Source organism: Leucopleurus acutus (genome assembly GCF_964270905.1).
Source record: "Leucopleurus acutus genome assembly, chromosome: 3".
NCBI lineage: Eukaryota > Metazoa > Chordata > Mammalia > Artiodactyla > Delphinidae > Leucopleurus > Leucopleurus acutus.
The window spans coordinates 71,296,783-71,317,948 of record NC_139145.1 but is presented as its reverse complement, the minus strand read 5'-3'; the positions used below and the strand labels follow the sequence as shown (position 1 = coordinate 71,317,948).

Genomic DNA, 21,166 nt, shown 5'->3' with positions numbered 1-21,166 from the left:
ACGTGCACACCATGCTCATGTACTAGATATGTACCCATGTACTATATTAGGTCCATTATAAAACAAACATCAAAATGACAAATGTACAAGGTAAATATGAAATAAGCAATACTTTAAATATTTTCTTTAACTACATCTAAGAGTAAAAAACCCTTTTCATCTTACTGAACAGTTGTCATTTTATCGAGAGTAATGTGACTGAACATACTTCGTGTTGAAAATCTAGATTTAATTATTTGTGATGTGTTAATTTGAAGGTCTAATTTTAAGTTCAATTTATTTTACATAGGTGGGTTTTAATGGCTGTCATAATTTTAAGCAATAAAATCACATACAACATAAACATTTCCAAACTCTGTTTTTACAATATTCTCTCTATAATAAGAGTTTCTTTAAAATTCAGTTATTTTCTCACTTAGTCTTAAAATGATACCTTTATTTTGAGAGGACAAATTAATTATGTTTTTAATTTTTTAATTTTTATTTTTTAAATATTTATTTATTTATTTATTTATGGCTGTGTTGGGTCTTCGTTGCTGCACACGGGATTTCTCTAGTTGTGGCTAGCGGGGGCTACTGTTTGTTGCGGTGCACCGGCTTCTCATTGTGGTGGCTTCTCTTGCTGTGGAGCATGGACTGTAGGCGTGTGGGCTTCGGCAGTTGTGGTGCACGGGCTTAGTTGTTCCGTGGCATGTGGGATCTCCCAGACCAGGGATTGAACCCGTGTCCCCTGCATTGGCAGGCGGATTCTTAACCACTGTGCCACCAGGTAAGCCCTAATTATGCTTTTTAAAAAAAATGACCTCTAAGTAGCATACTACTGAAGCTGCTTATTACCACAGAAGTGGTCAACAAAATATGAAACCATTTCCTTTTCATACAAAGAAAAATGAATATAACTTATCGGTAAGTTTGACATCTCAAGTATTTTTCAACAAGATAACCAGCAAACCTCTGTGAGGTTTCATGGTCCCTTCTTAACGTTATACAAAATATCATATGGCTTCTGCTATATGGTGTATTAAAGGTTTGTTTTTATAAAATTAACTACAAAGTAGCATCCTGCAGCATTTTGTGTTCCTCTGGCTTCAACAACTTGGCTGCACTAGCTTGCTTATGAATGATACAGTGAATGAATTTCTCTCTTGTAACCTTACCCCACAATCCTTCTCTAAGGAACAGCTGCTGTTTTAAGAGGAAATGCTACTTAGGTTTTTTCATAAAACATTTTCATTAAGATTATGAATAAATCTCATCTAGTGGTGGCTCACCAAAAAGAAGCACTTAGTATATTTCATCGGTAAAAGAGAAATGAATAAATACAATAGGTTAGATCTAACATCTTACCAATGTAGAACAAGTCTTTTGCTCCCCATAACTTGTTCTAATATGGTATTTGCTTCTTCACGATTTCAGCAGTATCTTCAATAATACTTTCAGCAGCATTTTGACAAAGAAACTCATTTTAGATAGATTGTTTTTAACATATCTTATCTGGTCTTATATTAGGAGGAAGAACAAGTGTTTCCTAAAGATATGTAGCTTTTTTACTTTTGGGTACAAGTAAAAAACGTCAGAAGAGGTTCAAACCACATTTTAGTTTGATGAAATTTCATAAAGATTAGTAGGTGAATTTAAACATTGGTTAAAAAAAAGTTGCAGAGGTTATCCTCCATGTTTTGCTAATCATGGTACCTTCATATTATCATTAGGAAATTTCTCAAGGCAAAGTATACACCTCCTTCTAAAGTATTCATTCTTAATGATAGTAGATGTAAGTCTGTATTTCAGTTATTTGTCTTGATAATTTTGAGATCTGAGGGCTGATTTCTGATCGGAACTGATTGTACCGTTGTTTTTAACTCACAACGCAGCTAACAAAGAGCCTGTCCTAGAATGAAGTGTCAGCTCTTCCATCCTCATATTGCTCCCTTGTGATTGCTTTCACAATTAGTGATATCTTTAATCCATATTTTGTTTTTGCCAGAATCTTTTTCAGCTACTTGCCCTGTTGTTTTTTTTTGGTGGGGGTTTGGTTATTGTTATTGTTGAAAGCTAGTTTAATTGAAACTAATAATATTCTGCAGATTAACTTAATTGGACACGTACGAATACAGTGCAACATGCTGTACACAGGTGAGGGGATCATTGTCAACGCTTGCATGTTGAGGGAAACTTACTCCTCCCTCAGAATATAGGGCCTCCTGACTTGAAGAACAGGGGAGGGTACAGATACAAATTCATATATAGTAGTAAAATTTAATTTTTCTTATTTTTGGAGTATAAAAAATGAAGAGACATTCTAGTACTTTTTTCCCATGCCCCATTGGTTTATCTTGGAAATTTCACTTTCTAAACCCTGATCTAGATAATCTCCAGTGCCATTTCCAACTCAAAAATTAAAAATTAATGGACGTCCTGCTAGAAAGGTACTCTCATTGACTGCTCAAACGACTCTTAGATAATCCCCAAACTTATGTCTCCTGGTAGCTCTGGAAAAACCCTCCATCTACAAGTCTACTGAGTGAGGAATGAAGGCAGGTTGCCTGGGTGAGTCTTCTTCTGCTGTCACCTAGAAGAGAGCCTGGTTGAATTCATCCAGAAGAACCAGGTAAGGTCGGCCAGTGTCTGTCTCCCCAGTAGCCTACATTCACCTACTCCTCAAATGGACTGGCAGTTTTTAGCCTCCACAGACATTAAAACATGTGATTGTGATGTGTCTCCAGGCAAAATTATTCAGCACACACAAATTTCACTTGGAGGCCTTGACAGCTGCAAGTGGGAAGTATGTGATGGGGTCAGGTGTTCTCATGGTTGTTCTGGACAGCTCCATTTTGTGTGGGAAGAAGAAACAAATTGTATTCTATTATGTGGAAGGGCTAAGTTTTCTAACTTTAGAATCAGTTAGCACCTGGATTATTTTCTTTGAATGTAGTTTTCTACATTGCCAAGCTGAGGGGCAGGAGCTCCAGAAGTCTAGTGTGTTCTCTGTGGCCAGTGGTAACAGTCATCTACCAGGCAGTGGGCCAGACAACCCAGTTCAGCAACCAAAGCCTATTTCAAGAGTCTGAAAGGACAGACATAAACATCTAGGAGAAATTATTTGTACAGTGGCAAGACCTGGTTACCCTTAACTCTTAAGGGACTAACTTACAAGAACATAGGTAGGTTTTAAAATAAAGAAAGACAGGGACTTCCCTGGTGGTCCAGTGGTTAAGAATCCACGCTTCCAGTGCAGGGAACACAGCTCGATCTCTGGTCGGGGAACTAAGATCCCGCATACTGTGTGGTGTGGCCAGAAAAAAGAAAGGAAGAAAGACAGGACCGAAAGACAGTCTTTGGAATTTTGTCCAGTCAGATTTCCTCCATGAAAATTAGCTTCTCTTCTGTTCTTTGAAAACTCCCAGGAAGGAGATTACAAAGCCTCTAATTCCTTTCCTCTCACAACCAGAGTCTTTCACGAAAGCTAAGGATAAGTCACTCTTAGGAAATTAACCTTGATTGGCTATGTCTGTATTTGAGGACAGGCTAGTGTAGAGACTATAGGTAACATTAAGGCTTTCTTTCTTCAGAAAGAAAGTTTTGTTAACAAAAAGAAAGACAACAAGAAAAATAATCCTATCTAAGTTGTTTTCTATATTTTAGAGATTCCACCAACATTATCTGCTATCACCAGAAAGCCTAAGATAATAAAGGGTTGTATGTATCTCAGTTAAAATTATGTAATATGCTTTTCAGTAGGCTTTTTAGAAAGTGACAAGATGGCTCTTATAAATAAAGCTTTTATTTGTGTTACTTCCTTGCACACAGGTTTATGAGCACTGGTATCGTATTTCCTATATGAAGGGCCAGAGGTTATTAACTGTGTGAATCTTGACTGGGTTCCTGTTACGTGTTTGCATACTGGATTCCCTCTCTTTATTTTCCTGTGAACCTAGACCCTCCATACCCACCCCCATCCCCCCGTTTATGCCCTTCTTGCCTTAAAGTATGAAACCTACTTTGGTTAATCTTGCTTGGAATTTGTGATCAGACAAATGGTATTTGAGCTCTTCCTTATAACACAGGTAAAAGAAACAGCCAAAATAGGAACTCAAACAGCCAACCAGTAACTGGTGAGCATTGCCCTTACAATTAAAAGTTGCCAACCAGAAAATTTTACATCTTTCTCCCTACAGAGAAAAATAAACGGTCTTGAAAGATGAATATAATCATAGAGTATTAACACTGGAACAAGTCCATAAAAATGGTCCTTTTTTTTGTTCCTTTTCTAGAAGAGAGACATCAGGCTCAGAAAGGAGCCTGGGGACTTACTGCATATCCACCTCTTGTTAGAGGCAGAGCCAGACCCAGGCTCAGGGTTCTGACTAGGGTCAAAGAAGAATGGGGTATCTGGCCTTCTGGTCACTTACGTTGACATCAAAGAGAAATCTCATAGCAGTTACTAAAATTAGATAACCATTTTCATAGGGTGGTAAGGAGTTCTACACAGCACATAAAGATTTAAATATTTATTAGTTATTCATACAGTTTTGAAATTAGAAAGGGATTTTTTCAAAGATTTTCAAAGCACAATCTATTTCAGGCACTCCTAAATATTTTCTAGGATGTTCCCACCAACATCTGTCAACTGACAGAGGCCTAGAAAGTGAGCTAACTTTATAGCTCACAACCAGCTTACTTCATCGTGGGCAAGAACCCGGCACACACAATGGTGCAGTCAGACCCAACTGCCGCATCACTTGTGTTTGCTTCAATCAGAAGCCAACAAACCTCTTCCTGCCAAATGGAAACCACTCCCAGAATTTTCATTCCAGAGGGATGTCTGTGAGAGCTGTGCTTCTGACCCTTTTCGAATATACCATACCTGGATCAGGAATAAAAATGTAGGCTCTGTTTTTAAGCTGGAGAAGGAATAAAGACTAAAAAACACTGTCAAAATACTTTCTTTTCATTGAGGCTCCAAACCACTCAGCTCACCTCTTGAAAGTTATAACCTGCATGAAATAATCCTAGTTCAAAGTGGAGTGTTTTAATCTGCATTAATGACCTTTGAAAAGGTGAGCCTAGGAAGGCCTCTGAGATTCAAGCAGTGAAACTATCTATGCAGGGTACATGGAATCCACGAGCCGGGGTACTCCTGTGAAGGACTCTGTGCTGGAAGTGAATGAATCCTCAGTGCTCTAAGGACAGACTCAAATTCAGTCATCTCGGCATGCCTCCATCCGCTCATCCAAATAACCGCCGGCTCTCTGTGCTTGCATTCAATTGCTTAATCTAGCGTGAGGGGATGGTTTCTCTCAGAATCCAAGGCTCCATCTTGGTCTGGCTCCCCCAGACAAAGATGCAGGAAAGCACTGCTTTTTTTCCTAGTCTTTTGTTAAAATCAGAATATGCAAATGTATGCAAAGTTAGGTATCTTCTGTGGTGAAAATTCCCGCATATAAATATTAAATCTTCCTCATATTACCCCCAAAATAAAAGTAAAAAGCAACTGGATTCCCTAAAAGTGTACTTTTCTCCCATATCCATATATAATACTACTTCACATTCAAATATTAGGATAAATGAGATTTTAAGAGAATTCACTTTTAACTGGCTGCTTACTCGTTGTTAGGAATTTCAACCACCAGGCAAATCTATACCTATAACTGTATATAGCTGATTATCGCTTCCCATTTATACTTCTAGAATGTGAAGGGTACCATTTTAATTGGTATTCAGAGGTCTGCTAATGTGCAGACCCAAGCAGTTCAATTACTTTGCCCAACTTGGAAAGTGAGTTATCTAGAAACAAATGGGAATGACAGATTAAAAGGCTATCCTTGTTAATACTTTCAAATTGGGCTAAAGTTAGTTATACCCTGTTGAGTTCTTCCACTTCTTAGGATGAACAATGCAGTACGCATGTCGAGACATATTGCTTGGGCCTCTAATCTTAGCTGTGACATTTCCTGTCTCATGTCCTACCATCAATAGTGACCTACTTGCTATACTATGTGACTTTCCAACTGGGTCTTTTAATGCTCACACATGGGAAACACAATTATTTTTATATTTAGCACAAGGTATAGCTGTGAAACATTTCAAATGATTTCTAGTTCAAGATATCCACAGTAATCTTATTTGGTGGTAATCTTTTTTGCTTTGTCATTTAGAAACATAATAATAGTTATAACCCATTAAAAACAAAGCTTTCACTTTTTTTAAAAAAAATGTGAAAATGCCACACTATGTCAGTATCTAATAAATTGAAAACTAATGAGCAGAAAGTAAAAGAATCATGTCCTAGTTACTTATCTTGTTTGAAGAACTGGACACAAATGATTCTTGTTGAAAGTGACAAGAAACAACACTGCTGGTATTATTTAGGTTTGAAATTCTTGGAAAAGTGAAAATAACTTATTAATGATGATAAAAGAGTAGACAAAAACTAACATTCAGAAATGCAACAGAAGTGTACAAAAAGACAGAGCCACAGGATTTGTTAGGTAAAACTAAAGCTCACCAAAAAACAGTGCACAATATGATTACAAATACTGAGCAAGAAGGCCTTATAATACAACAAAATATGTCTGAAAGTAAGTCAGGAAAGTTGATTTGCTAGGCAAAGTAAAACTGTCATCCATAGTTTTATAATTAAGAAGAAAGCCATCGTTGCAAATTTATGTAAGTGTGTATGTAACACAGCAAATGACTGTTTAAAATGTTAAGTCTTTTCTTGTTAGCTTTGATCCACAAACCCTAAAGAAATGAACAAAGGATCCAACACTCTAATGAGGAATACTTGTTCCATGTCACTAGTGAGTAAGCAAATTCCCAGCACTTAACCAAATCTCCAAAACAGGTGTCAGGAGTCTGCAATACACCTATTTAAGTGAATTTCCAACTCTGTGGCTATACCAGCTCAAAAGCAGCTGCTTTTGTGAATCATAAAGGGCCTTTCAAAGCACAGTGTTCACACATGGGAAAGCACATGTTCTACTTTGCCTCTGCCAAAGAAGCCTCACTGCCACCCCCCAAATCCTTGGGAAATATTCCAGCAATGTGTGTGCGCCCATTATGGATTCTTTCTCATTGCTACTGCTTTTGCTATACATTTTCTATAACCTCATGCTGCTTCCCACCCACACAGCTTAGAAAGAAAAAAGAAAGAAAGAAGGCTTTCTTGAGCCACAAAAAGGCCAATCTACTGTATATGAAAACTACCCTATCAAAGGCAGGCTCTCCAGAGCTTACATAGACCATGCACCTGTCTAACTTTAGTAGTAATGATACGCTGACCCAGCCCTTTAATTACTGATCTCATTGTCACCTGGATCCTGATGGCCTCTTACCCAATCACACACCCAAATCTACCCAGGTTATAAAGTGAGGAAGAAAGGGGTCCCTTCCAGGATACACATGAAGGAACAGCATCAAAACATCCTCTTCCCTTTCTTTTTTCTGACTTGTCTCTGATACAAAACGAAAACAAATGTAAAGAACTAGATTAAAACTTACTCTCAAATGCAGATGTATTCTACTCACCATAAAATTTACATCTGCTTTTGGAAATCTGATATGGGGAGTGTAGCTGAGAAGTGTACTTCATAGTAAGCGACTCTAACAGGTTTGCGTGGTAGTGGAACACCAGAAGGCAGAAAACAGCATCAAGTGGGTTTAGACTGATCCTGGGCACAGACGCTGTAGTTTGCGAGGTCACCTGGGGAAAGATCTGGGGAAGATGAGCAGGTAGGAGGGAAATGTGAAGTTCTTGTCAAAGTTGAAATGATGATTTATTTAGTTGAGTGGTAAAGTCACACTGCAAGCCCCAGAAAATAATGGCTCACAACATATTTAGCAAATGACACGGCAACCCACACAACTACAGGGAAAGAAAAAAAACACAAACGCACGTACTTTAATCGAGAAGGTCCCGAGCTGAAAGCCAAAGAAAAGGGACTTCGGAAGAAGGCTCTCTGTTTCATTTCTGTCAATCCCGTCCAAATTAATATGTGAGGTAAAGCTATTTTTCAATTTGCACCTTCATAATTACTTCAGAATAATTAACAACACAGTTCTAAGAATAAATCATTTTAGTAGATACCTGAGTGCAAATGAAAAATTGTGTGTAAGAGAAAACAATTTTAAGTGTATTTGCCACTCCAAATTATCATGCAATTATTATTCTCCCAATTTACAATTTAGCTTTATATGTATACCTTCATTATTTTAAGCGTTTATGCCCTGAAATTAAAGGAGTTGGCGTCCTTAAAACTATAATCAATATAAAAACTAGAGTTAGGAGTATTACTCAAATTTCCCTCTTGGAGTAAGCTCTTGAATTCTTATATAATAATTGTAGTAAGTCTATCTTGTTTTCCAAAAAACTTTGATATCTATATTTTATTTTCCCTCAAAGAGAGAAAGAAAGCAAGCAGGCTTTTTTAGTTCTCAAATTTTACAGGAAAAAAAATCTACAGTGCACATACTCAGCTCATTGACGATTATTACCTTACCTTATTCCTAGTGTAGGAGATAAAAGACTGACAATGGATTCTTAGAGATTAATACTTCTAAATATTTACTCCATTAACTTATTCATTTGATTGTTCATTCATTTTACATATACAGTCAGGGTCTCTGCCCCCATGGAACTTACATTCTAGTGGGCGAAATAGAAAAAAACAAGTATACAAGTTGGTAAATTACATAAGATTGTTCAAGTACCATACTGGAAACAAAAATGGGACAGAAACAGGTAATTGAGTGGGCGCCCTAAACAGATTAGATGGAAGAGTCCTGGGAGGTGCCCGTGATGAGGAACCCAGAATGGAAAACAGGTAGTTGTTCAAACCGAGGATGTGTGATCCAAGCAGAGGGAAGAGCAAATGCAAAGGGTCAGAGGTGGGAGTGAGACTGGCTTATTAGACAAACAGCAAGGAAGCTAGTGTGCTTGGAAAACTGAGTGAGGGCAAGAGGATAAGTGGCGAGGTCACAGAGATGGGCAGGGCCTGATCACTTAAGGCCCTACAGGCCACAGAGTCTTGAGACTGTCTTCCAAGGCAAAGGAAAGGCAAGGAACGGAAGGCACATGAGCAGATGAAGTTGAGTCTCAATCTGAGCTTGCCCACTATGTGGCCTAAGCGAATCGCTAGCATCTCTTAGATGCTAAATTCCTCATTTATAAAAGGGCACTCAGTAAATAATGACCAGTTGCAATCATCAGTAATAATCATTATTGTTAATGCTCTGATATGTAAACAAAGTTAATAAAAAATTTTTACATTCAAATAGGCCTACACTGTAAAATAATATATCAGAAATATAGAATTATTGAGAAATAAGCAAATGAATCTTTTTTATTCAGTAAAGAGCATATTCTTATTGAGGACAAATAGACATAAATTAGTACATTCAAATTCATTAGGGCTTATTGTGGTTCTAATCAGAATAATTATTGATCTTGGCTCAGTTCTGTCCTTAATTAGCCTGCATTTTCTCTCCTTGTCAACCTAGCCTTGTCATTTTGTATCCAGAAATGTGTAGCAGTTCAGTGGTACCTACCAACTACAAAGCAGTCATAAGGGCGAATTTCACAGTTATTTTTCAAATCACAATGTGTAGTAGACAATTATAATTGCCTGACAGCATCTATTGCCCCCCTCACTTCCACACATGTATTTCTTCCTTACTAACAGAATCCTGATTTTGTTCAAATTCTTCTCTTTCCTCCCTCAGGCAATGATGGAGATCCTCTTGCTAGTGACTGATTTAGAGATGGGGCATGTGATCCTGTTCTAATCAACAGAAGAAAAGGCAGGTCTTCTTAGATTCTTCTGGGTAATGTTTTCATACTCTTCAAAAGGAGAACCTCTGGAAGGGGGATCCATTTTCTGTGCTGTAGATATTGTCACGCTTGCAATGAACATCTGCACTACTGCAGCCGTCTTGCGTAAAAGAAGAGCCAGTCTTAAGTGAAATGGTCCCTGAGGACAACAGTGGCAGAGATGAAAGGAACCTGTACCATTGTCATTGTGCCACTGAATCAACCAATCCTGCTGCCTGCCCTGCTTCTCTCATGAGATAATATACTTCCTTACCGTGTAGGTCAATTTGGGATAGTCACCCAGAAAAGCCCAAGGGGAAAACACCCTAGAAATCACAACAGGAAGATGGTCCTTTGGCATGTGAAGCTGGTACCAAATGGCCTGTCTCGGGCTTTCCTAATCTTTCAAAAACTTTGACTTTCATCTCCCACTTGCCTAGGACATCTGTTTTTCCCCCAAGACCCAAATAAAGCACAGCTCTTATTGGTCTTTTTTTCCCATAAGGCTGCCAATTGTGAACCCTTATCTAATTACAAGAATATCAACAGAGAACACGTGGGACTAGCACAGATCCCAGGCACAGGCAGAAGCACTCCAGAGAGGAGGTGCAGTATTGTGATTTGTAGGCAGGAGGTATTCCTTTTCAGGAAGGAGGAACTACCATGATCATAATAGGACACTGCCTGTTTTCGTTTTAGTTATGTAGAGTTATTCTAAAATTAGGAAAATATTAGGAACCAGTAAAATAAAAAATCCATCTTAGAAAAAAGGATAGATGATAACTGACTGTGTAGGGAAGGGATGCAGTGGGCTTACTGCTTGGGGAGCTGCTGGTGGAAGATGCAAATGAAGTAAAATGAAAGATTATATAAGCGCCTAATGATTCACAATAAGCAAAAAAGCAGTATGGCTTGAAACCAAAGTAACCATTCCAGTCTAATAAGCATTTTTCCCACAAGAAGATTATAGAATTATAAATTTAGTCCATAATGGAGAGCAGAAACTGTAATGCACACAGATTTAATAATTTTGTATAGTATTTGAGAAACATGACTTAGAAAATAGGGTGAACATTATAACTGGTGAAAATTTGCTAAGAGATCATAATTAAAACAGAATAGTAAATGGTGCCTTAGCTCTTGAAAGGGTCACTATCAGGATTCCACTTAATGTCTTCACTACTAATCTGCAGTGAAAATGGAAATTCGTTCAATGTGAGGATGGTGTCTAGCTGTGAGAGGCTGTCGGGGCAGGAAAGTGGGAGAAAGATATCTGGAGGAGTTAGAAACAATACACTTTAAGTATATCAGGAAAAACAACCCGAAACACCAAAAATAAAAATTAAATGAATGAAGGAGAGGAAACTGAAACTCACTGGCAATAATTCTGAAGGGAAACAAAAAGTGACAACTGTTGACATTAGCTATAAGACAATCACCCAGCCTCAAAAGAGAAACAGGCCAGGGTTTGTTAAAACAGCAAATTAAGAACTTATCAACAAAAGATGCATCAATTCATGTGTCCTGCTTTTAAAGAAATCAGGGTAGCCCTACCCCTCTTTTCCCTATTCTGTGTATGCCTGGTTTGGCTTTTGTAGAAAGCTTCATCTCCTTGGTTGTAATGAATATGTCTATTGCTAGCAGAGATGTGTGATCTTATTTCTTGTTGTTTTTTTAATTTACTTATTTAATTTATTTATTTTTGGCTGCGTTGGGTCTTCGTTGCTGTGCATGGGCTTTCTCTAGTTGCGGCGAGCAGGGGCTACTCTTCACTGAGGTGCACGGGCTTCTCATTGCGGTGGCTTCTCTTGTTGCGGAGCACAGTCTCTAGGCACGCAGGCTTCAGTAGTTGTCGCACGCAGGCTCAGTAGTTGTAGCTCGAGGGTTCTAGAGCAGAGGCTCAATAGTTGTGGCGCACGGGTTAGGTGCTTCGCGGCATGTGGGATCTTCCCGGACCAGGGCTCGAACCTGTGTCCCCTGCATTGGCAGGCGGATTCTTAACCACTGCGCCACCAGGGAAGTCCCAATCTTGTTCCTTAATGATATAAAAGTGAGCAGGAGGTGGTAAGAGTGATTAGGCAGGTGGGGGGCGGTCATTGACAAGCATGGGTAAAGTTGGTGAAAACTGAGGTTTTGTGAGGCTAATCACTTTTGCACTGTGTAAGGCTGTCAGAGCATGTAATATCCCAGCAAGCAGGAGCTGCCTTATTGTGATCTTTTTCTTAGCACCAGAAAGACACACTGGAATGCTCTAGGAAAGTTTTTTGAAAATGGTCAAAAATGCAGTTACTCCTGCAGGAAAAAGATTAATGGTAACACTGATTATAAGAGCTTTTATAACGTAGAGTTCTTACCTGAACAGAAGGGAAAGAGAATGTCAAAGAAAGGAAAACATTATTGGAGGGTGGGCTAAATGAAGGAGAGAAGTTGAAATTAGGGAAACTTAGAAGGTTAAGGATGAGAACTTTCCGACTATGAGAACCTCTGTTTGGGTAACATGTTCACAAAGGGTAAGAGGAAGAAGATTTGCTATTAGGGATGCTGAAAAGCAGATCTGAGAAAATGCCAGAGTCAGGCACCACAGGGAGAACCCTCCACTGACTGCAGGGAAGGGTGACCTGTGTGTTGCACAGATGTTTGCCTCCACCCCTCACCCAAGCCTCCCTCAAGTCCTCCCAGGCCCCAGCTCCTAGGGGAAAGCAGAGCCCCAGGATATGCAGGGGCATGTGCTCCTGACTTACAAGATCCAAAAGAAACCAGTATTTGAGTCTATGACCTAATCTAGGGTGGCTCATCTTCTCTGCTGCCTTGAACATTGAAATAACTTTTAGATGTAATCAGTCAATTTTCTAGTGATATTTTCTTGGCAGGTATGAGAAGAAAGCACCAATGTTAAGTGAGGCTTAATCTCCCAGATGAGACAGAAGATAGGGGTCCTTGATCTCTTGCAGTCATTTAAAGCCCGTTAGGATCTAACATAAAAGGGCTATACTAATGGCCCTGACCTCAGGCAGTTACGCTTAACTCAGCTGATCCATAAACTCTACCTGGACACGTAGGTTGTACAACACCTCAGTAACCCAGCTCTGAGGTGAGAGCTGGTACTTATCGAAGCCCTCAGACTACATCATAAACCTGACTATGTAGGGAGACTTCCTGAACAAAAGGTGGTCTATCAATGAAAAATATTATACAAGTTAGTCTCTGAAATAAAAATCTGCTGGAATTATTTATTTTTTTAAAAAAAAGCTTTACTTAAACAAATACCAAGTTTCCCCATTCAGTAGCCTCTAGGCCCAGCACCATCTAGTTCCTCCAAGGCCCCCAAACCTCCCATGGCCAAAGCTAGGTCATCACCTACACTGGATGGCAAAAGGGACCAAGCCATCTGAGACTTCAAAAGATGTGAGAGTAAAGCTGTCCCAAGTCTCAAAGTGGGGTCCATGAATCAGCTGCTTTGTCAAGATATGACAACAGGTATGGGAACATCAAAGGAACCAGGGGAGATGGCCTAGACTGGGTGTGGGGGGGAGTTGGAGACATTCTTGAAGACACAACAGGGAGGCGGTGAGAGAAGAAGGCAAGTTAGGAATGGAGCAGAGACTCTGAACATGGAAGGGGCAGGCATGGATGATAGTTTTATGAAGTGTTAAGACTAGGGCTAAAGCAGAAAGTCTGGGACTATGATTCAGTTATTACTACCATGCGGACTTTTGGTGAATGTCCTGTGCATGTCCTTTTAAGGCCTTGCAGGTGTTCACCTGTAATTCTTTGCGGCCCCTAGTGCACCTAGCAACTATTTCTTGAATACTGTCTCTTGAGAAGCTACAAGATGACAGGTGTGGTCCCTGCCCTCAAGGAGCTCCCAGTCTGGAGGGGGGGATTACAGGACGTAAGGACTCTGCTGGCTGTATACAACTAGGCCAAAGAAGGGCATGGAAAAGGTTTCCAAAGGTGCTAATACTTGAACTGCATTTTGAGTTAGCTAAGCTGAGAAGAGGTGCTACCTATGATAGGTATTCAATTACTACTTGATAATTCATTTCCATTCATTTTGATTTGTAATGATTACCTGGAAGATTGTTCAAGGACTAGGAGATAGTTCTTATCACCACTGTTTTTATTATTGTCAATCAAAAAGGTAAACCTATCCATTTTAGCGTCTAGGGGTATAATCTGAAAAATACTATACCCTACCTTTGGCTGAGGTGAGGAGTGCACTTGTAATTTTTCTAATTACAAGACATCCTCTCGTTATACTTATTTCATAGCAAAAAGTTGTAAAAGCTTTTGAAAAGCTCCCATTTTGTTCACTTGAAATGTGTGTGTATATTTTAGCATAAAATATACTTGGCAGCTGCTAACATAATCGGGTGGCTACGCCTTGCAAAGACTTGATTTCTTTTTAATCAAATTTTCAGAATCATACTGGGTTTCTTGCCAGTGCTGCAATAGTGAGCAATAAATACATCATTAGATCAATGGTGGTCTGATGATGGATTACTCAAAAGATAGTTCCAGCCAAGAAGAATAAGCCCAGAAGTCTCAGTGTGCGAAGATTAATAAAATATTGTTTAAAACATAGATACTGAGTTAACAGAGCAGGGAAGAAAACACTGCAAAATACAACAGAGCAGCCGTGGGTTTATAATGTAGCCATATTGATCATGGATTTTCCAAATAGTGTACAGCAGCCACACAATTCTGTATGCCTCTGATTAGACTCAGAGATGAGAAGGAAAAAGTTATTAAAAGAAAGAAAGAAAGAAAGAAACTAACCAGGGGAAGGCCTGCTGCTATAATAAATTATTTAAAGCAAGCAGGGCTAGTAGGCTGTGAAGACAATATAAAACAGAATCAATGCCTCCAAGAATCCCCAAACCATCAGCACCTCTGTAAATTTCTTACCACCCTATCTGGCATTTTACTGGAGGTATTTCTTTCCCACCACTCTCTCCATCCCATCCCAGCCGTGACCCTTCACTTTTTGCCGGTTCTTTTCTCAGAGCTTAATATTTGTCTTTCTTCTGTAACCCAGGATGCTGTCTTCAGTTATATTTCTCAGCTTGTATCAGAAGAGTTGTCTGTAAGGACACAGATGAGTGAATCTGTCACTTCATTCATCTGGATCTTAAATTTCCCATAGAAACTGTGTTGGGAATATCTAATAAGATACATGTAACAACATGACTTTAATATTATCTTTCTTCTTCTTCTTTTTTCTTAATATCGTTATAGTTAAATCCACAAAGTAAAGCTAGAGTAGAACTTCTATAGCTCAATGAGTGTTCTATGAGTAGAAGGTATTATTGGATCCAAAAAACCAAAGTGAATGTAGGAGCTTAAGGGAGCATTATAGAGGAGAAAGAGTCAAAATGACTAAAATTTAAGTATTAGGAGCTGTTAAAAGGGCAGATTGATTTGAAAAATAAATTTTTTATAAGTAGATTTCACAATGGGAATAAGGGTATGGAAAGAAGGGCCAAAAACTTGAAAATAATTTGTCAAATTCTTTTTGCCAAAGAATTTTGCCAAAAGTATGCCATGGCCAAAAAAAGGAAAATAAAAAAGAGTGAGAATTGTTGCTTAGAAGCTTGTAATGACCTGTGGCCCACTTTCCAGAAAAGTAGCATTCTACTGTAGTTTTTTAACTGGGCACAAATCAGTACCATTGTATAATCAGGTGCTGTGATTATACCTTAGGCTTTGGAAATTTTCTAGGTCCATCCAATCATGCAGAAGCTGGGCAAATAAAATATAAGCAAGTTCCTTTTGTCAGTGTAAAGACATTATTAGCAGCATAACATGACTCAATAGGCAAAGAGTACAGGTCTGAAATATTAGTCCCCCAAATTCTACATATAGGCTTTGCTCCCTTTGGGTTCTTTGACCTTTTGCAAATTACTTGCCATTCCAAGTCAAGCCTGGATGGTTAAGGTCAGGATCATTGAACCAATTATTATATATGGTGGTTAGCTTTAGAAAGAAAACTGTTCCAAGGTCACAGTCAATATAAAAAAATTCTAAGAGGTGAAAAAAGACCTGTAGATGATATGAATGACTAAGCACGTGTCTATCATCTCATCACGAAGCTAAATAAAAACAATTCAAAACACATGAGCAACGTCTCAGTTAGTGGTGTCATCTTTGAATGTGAAAGACAGAATCTAAATAGGGTTGGCTCTCGGTATCCACGGATGAGGAACCTGCAGATATGGAATGCTGACTGCACTCCGCAATTTTATATAAGGGGCTTGAGTATCCCCGGATTTTAGTACCTGCAGGGGTGGGGGTCCTGGAACCGATCCCCCAAGGATACTGAGGTATGACTGTATTATGATCCTTTTGTGGCTGCTGTTTGCTCATCTGTAACAAAGTGGGAAAAAATCCTCGCACTCAAAGGATTGTTAAGATAAGCAACGTAGGTTGCTATAAACATGCTTGCCAAGTGTTCCTCAGAACATAAATTGCTCCATAAAAGCCCCACTAATGATCCAGTGGCCTGGAAGAATCTAAGTTCAGTGTCCCAGTCTATACAGGTCCTTTTGTCATCAGGGAAGTAAATATTCTGGGCACTTCTGACCTCAGAGAAGTTATTTGTTTTTTAGGTACCTGGAGGGTAGAAAGAGGGAAGGGCAACAACTTCTGACAGATCCTTTCTTTTTTAAACTTTATCTAGGGGTCTTACACTGAGAACTATGCCAGTCTGAGATGGGAGAACAGAATCCGAAGGTCAGTATCAAACTACATATAAAAAAGCTAATTGGCAATAATTAATACACCAGAATCACACTGATTTGAAAGGAGAGGCGGCAATCAATTCTCAACCTCTCTCCCTGTGATGCTAAGAAAATCTATGTATCCGATTAATTGGACACCTCAAAATACTTCTAAGATGACTTTCTGAAAATGAGACTCCCTGGGCCTCTGGGTAGGTGGCCTGAGACACTCTCGCGACCACCAGGCAGACCAGCTGCAGCTTCCCAAGGAGCTCCTTGACCTCAGGTAAGTCTGTACTAGCCCTGCTGAGGTCCTAGTCCCCAAGCTCGAAAGAGTATTAGTGAGTAAAAGGTGGCTCTCAAGGACTGGGATTCTTCTACCTTTCAGGGAGAAATGCCCAACAATGTGAGTTAGGACTGACAAAGTTACCCCAGAGCACCCCAGGAACTCACTGGACCTGGAGTAGGGAATGGAACAGGCTGGGGTGAGGTCTCAAACTACCTTGCTTCCCGAGACAGACCTCCTTAGAATTGGGGCTAACCTGGTTAGGGGATTGCTAAGGAGTCCAAAAACACTTCTGAACACAGAACAAAAGGTACCATTGTTGAGGACAGAGAGTTAAAACATTAGCTATAAATTTCATATGGCTGGTAAATGCCACCTGGAAATTCTGGAACAATTCTTTGTTGAATCAACTCACAGACTGTAATTGTTCTTTTATATCATAAATGCCATTCCAGCGTTTCTCAAAATATGGTGAGAGGATCCCTGACATCAGAATCACTTGTGGGTGCATGTTAAAGATGCAGATTCCTAAGTTCCACCCCAGATTTCTGAATCTCATCTTGGAGACCAGAGTCCAGCCCATGAACTGAATTTTTAAGGAGCAACCCAGTTGACTCAGGTGATCCATATCAAGGTAGGAGAATTACTGTGTCTACATAGTCCATCAGAAATGCAAAGACACAGATTAGGGATTAGAATATTTTCCCCCAATGTTTAAGTACCATAAAAATGAAAACAACACTTGTGATGAGCTCTTAAGAACCATTCCAGTATTTTCTACCCACATATAATAAACACAGTTATTAAAATATAATTATGAGCATAAAATTCTTGGGTAAAATATCAACTGTGCTTCTCAAAAATATTGCCTTTATTTTGTCACCAAAAGTAATTATGCTGTTAAAGGAATTTATAGTTTTTTAAGTATCAGTCAGTTTGCTGCAGGAAATTAATAAGCTGTTATACTCCTCCCATACCCTTTTAGTCATCAGAAGTTTTGTGATAAAGGTTTTTATTCTTATTATTTTTTAAACTATAAATTGTGAACCATTGCAACTAGTGATTAGGCTGAATATGAATTTATATTCAAGTTATAAATTCCTAAAAATACATTTCATTAGAATTACCAAGGCAGTCTAGAGCTAGTAGATTAAATAGCCTCTGTAATAAAGCTCTATTTACTACTGTTAAGATTTTTTTTTTTGGTGCAAAACAATTCAGTTTTAATGCATTCTCTTAAGAAGCAAAAGGAAACAGTTTCTGATATACAATGCTACTGCAAAGCAGTAAACCAGTGTTGCATGGTTATGTGACAAGCACCACATTTCTTTTCTAGAGGGATTTTTTTTTTCTCTTATATACTCCTCCTTCCCAAACCATGCCTATTAATTACTTCATAAAATACAGTTTGCCATTTCTGAAGAATCAAACACTCGTTTTCTCCCTCACCAAAAATCACACGTTCAGACTGAATTCTGAATGAAAATGGACTTGAGAGGCAGGCTTTGTTTATAGCATGTTGTTTCTACTAAGGGTTGCCCCCTACCCACGTTCCACCCTAGTGCTCCCACTGAAGTGTACATGTTATGTTTTAACAGATGGGCTGGCTGGCGGCTGCTGGGCTATAAAACAGGAACTGGGAATCTGCTTGGAGTGGTATTGAACTGAATGCTTGTAAAGTTCACGGACATACACTGACCCAGACAGACTAGGAAGATCCAAACATGCTTATACACACACTCATCATACACCCCACAGATCAGAGGGTCCATCTCCTTACCCAGAGGAAGTTCAAGGCTGTTTCCCCCTCCATATCTCTATTTCATTCGCTTATCAATTTTATACACACACATATAAGTACACACATATGTAGGCACATCTACATATGCATGCATAGCTATATATCTCAATGTTTTTATACATCCTCAAAGATCAAAATATTCCCCAATTCTGTTGCCAAGTCTCTACCTAGTACTTTCAATAAGCTCTCATTCACATCAAATAAGAATTACAAGAAAATATTGCATTCAATTCTATTTAGTCCACACATAATATAAACTACATGTATGTAACTGCCCTAAAAAAACAGCTCTTTTTACTCCTTACCAATGAGAGAGAGAGAAAAAAATTTATCCCAGACTGAGTCACAAACATAAAGTGTCAGGTTTAACCTTGTATCCTCTGCTGTCAGTTCCTGTCACAACTTCATCACTTAAACACACAGGTGCTCAAACAAACACCAACCGACCAGCCTGGTGGTCGTTTTCACGGCCTCTTCTTGGATTCCCTGAGGCCTCCCTGCACTGGGACAGTCACCAGTTACCCCCGGTCCTAACGAAGTCCTTTGGACACACCTTGCAGGTGGATATGGAGGTCTGAGCACCTCATGAGGGATGCGGATTCAAGTGCTAATAAAAAGTAATTACAAAGTTTAATATCCGCGCTGTCAATTCCTTTCAATAATTGCAAAGCTCTGAAGCCCCTGCTACGGAACCCGACTGGTCCTAAAGTTCTCTGACCCCTAAAGATGCACCCGGAGCCCGATGATCTCTGGCTCGGGCTACGCATCAGACATACACAGGACTATCTCGTCTCACCGACGCCGGCGCGTGTTAATTTTTCAGGAACCCGTCTTCAACCATCTAGGAATTGCTGTCTGCACGCCACTGGACTCGAAGGCCGCCCCTAGCGCGCGTGTCGCCGCTCTAGAGGGCCAGGGGACGCGTCCCCGGACCCCACCTAATGATGGCAATTACAACATGCCAAGTTCTTGCGAACGCAGAGCCGCGTCCCGGGCTGAGTTGGGACGCTTTGAAACAAGAAGTTCGGGAGTGGGGGTGCTGGCAAGGAGTGAATCCCGTCAGCCCTGACCTCCCCATAGCCGACACGCTCGGACGGACAGATCGATGCGCGCCAGGACGCGTCCAGTCCCCCATTTGCCGAACAGCGCGAGGAGCCGCTCCCCTTGCGCGCGGCGACTCACCCTCGTCGACGAGTCCAGATGGCAAACCGACGCCCCTGCTGCGGGTCCTGAATCCCAAGTTGCACCGAACCGGCGACAGCTCTCGCCCTAGCCCACCGGGGCACATTGGCTGCGGCAGGCACCTCGGAGGGAGCAGAAACCTGGCGGCCGCCCCGGCTCAACAGCTGCCTGGAGCGCGCTTACAATTCACGGACCTGCTCAGCGAATGAGACGGACAGCAGGGCTGAAGCAACCGGGCTCCGAAGGGAGGCGGGGCCGGGGGCATGAGGGGCGGGGTCAGGTAGGGGCCCGCCCCGATGGGCGGGGCGCTCTTCAACGCGTGCCTGGCGGAGCCCACAGCCAATCAGGATGGCGCCCGGGCCTGGGGCGGCCGTGGGCGGTGCCGAGCTCCCGGCTCCGCCCCGCCGCCGCCGTCCAATCGCCGGCAGCCGAGGGCTGGCAGAGAGACGCGCCCATGGCTGGGAAGTTGGCTGAGGTGAGGAACCGGGGCTCTGGGCTGGCGCTGTGGGGGCGGCTGCGGCGGGACCCCGACGCCTCGGAAGGGAAGTGGCGGCCCCGGAGGGCCCATGTGGGTCTGGGGCGGCCCGGAGCCGCCGCATGTCGGCGCGCTGTGGTGCAAGAAGCCCAAGCACTGCGCGGGCCAAGACTGGGTCGACACCGCCCACCCCTGGCGCCCTCAGATGGTGCGGAACTTGGCTCTAAACGAGGCCCAGCAGTCGGAGGAAACTGAGACCCAAAGAGGGTGGGTCCCGGGCCGGATCACCCAGCCGCCAGTGGAGGCCAGGGCCCGGAACTGGGAGCTGCGGGCTCCCTGAAAAGGCTCTGATTGCGGTCTGGTGGTTATCTCCGAAACAAAACTCTAGTTCCGCCCGCAACCCCGGAAGGTTCGCGACACATCCCTCCTCACCCCTGCCCTTCACACCACCGGCAGCGGAGACTTACCAGACGCCTAGGCTCCCTTCCCGACTCAAGGCGCCCGGGCACTTGCGCAGAGCCCGGGGGCGAAAGGGAGGCACAGGCGCTGGACGGTCGGGCTGCCCGGCGGGATGGCATCCCCAGCGGTGACTCCCCCTGCCGCTGTCCCTGGGGCCTGCCGGACGGACCAGGATCGTCTTCGCGGACTGGAACACCGCAGAGCCAGCCCCGGCCGTCGCACTCTGCACGCCCTCGCACCCTCCACTTCGGCAGCCCCTGGGCCTAGCTTAGAGACCCCCGTAGTGGCGGGCCTGGGGGCAGCCTGAGCTCGCTGGGTCAGTCGTGGCTGAGTGGCCCCGAAGGAAGGCTTTGGGGGCTCTGTCCTTCCTGGCCGTTCCGGTCGCTGCTGCTCGTTTTGTCGGCGGATCAGCTCTTCAGCCGGGGTTTAAGCC

General features: G+C 41.6%; 1 protein-coding gene across 1 annotated transcript in view; it reads right to left on the bottom strand.

Annotated features, from left to right (window-relative positions):
• The window catches only part of MARCHF3 (membrane associated ring-CH-type finger 3), a 148,175-nt gene extending 128,312 nt beyond the window's left edge, over window positions 1–19,863 (bottom strand). Inside the window, exon 1 of the mRNA XM_082835229.1 lies at window positions 19,800–19,863. The gene's annotated coding sequence lies outside the window, so the exon portion shown is untranslated. The remainder of the gene's footprint in view (window positions 1–19,799) is intronic.
• Window positions 19,864–21,166: the final 1,303 nt, after the last annotated feature.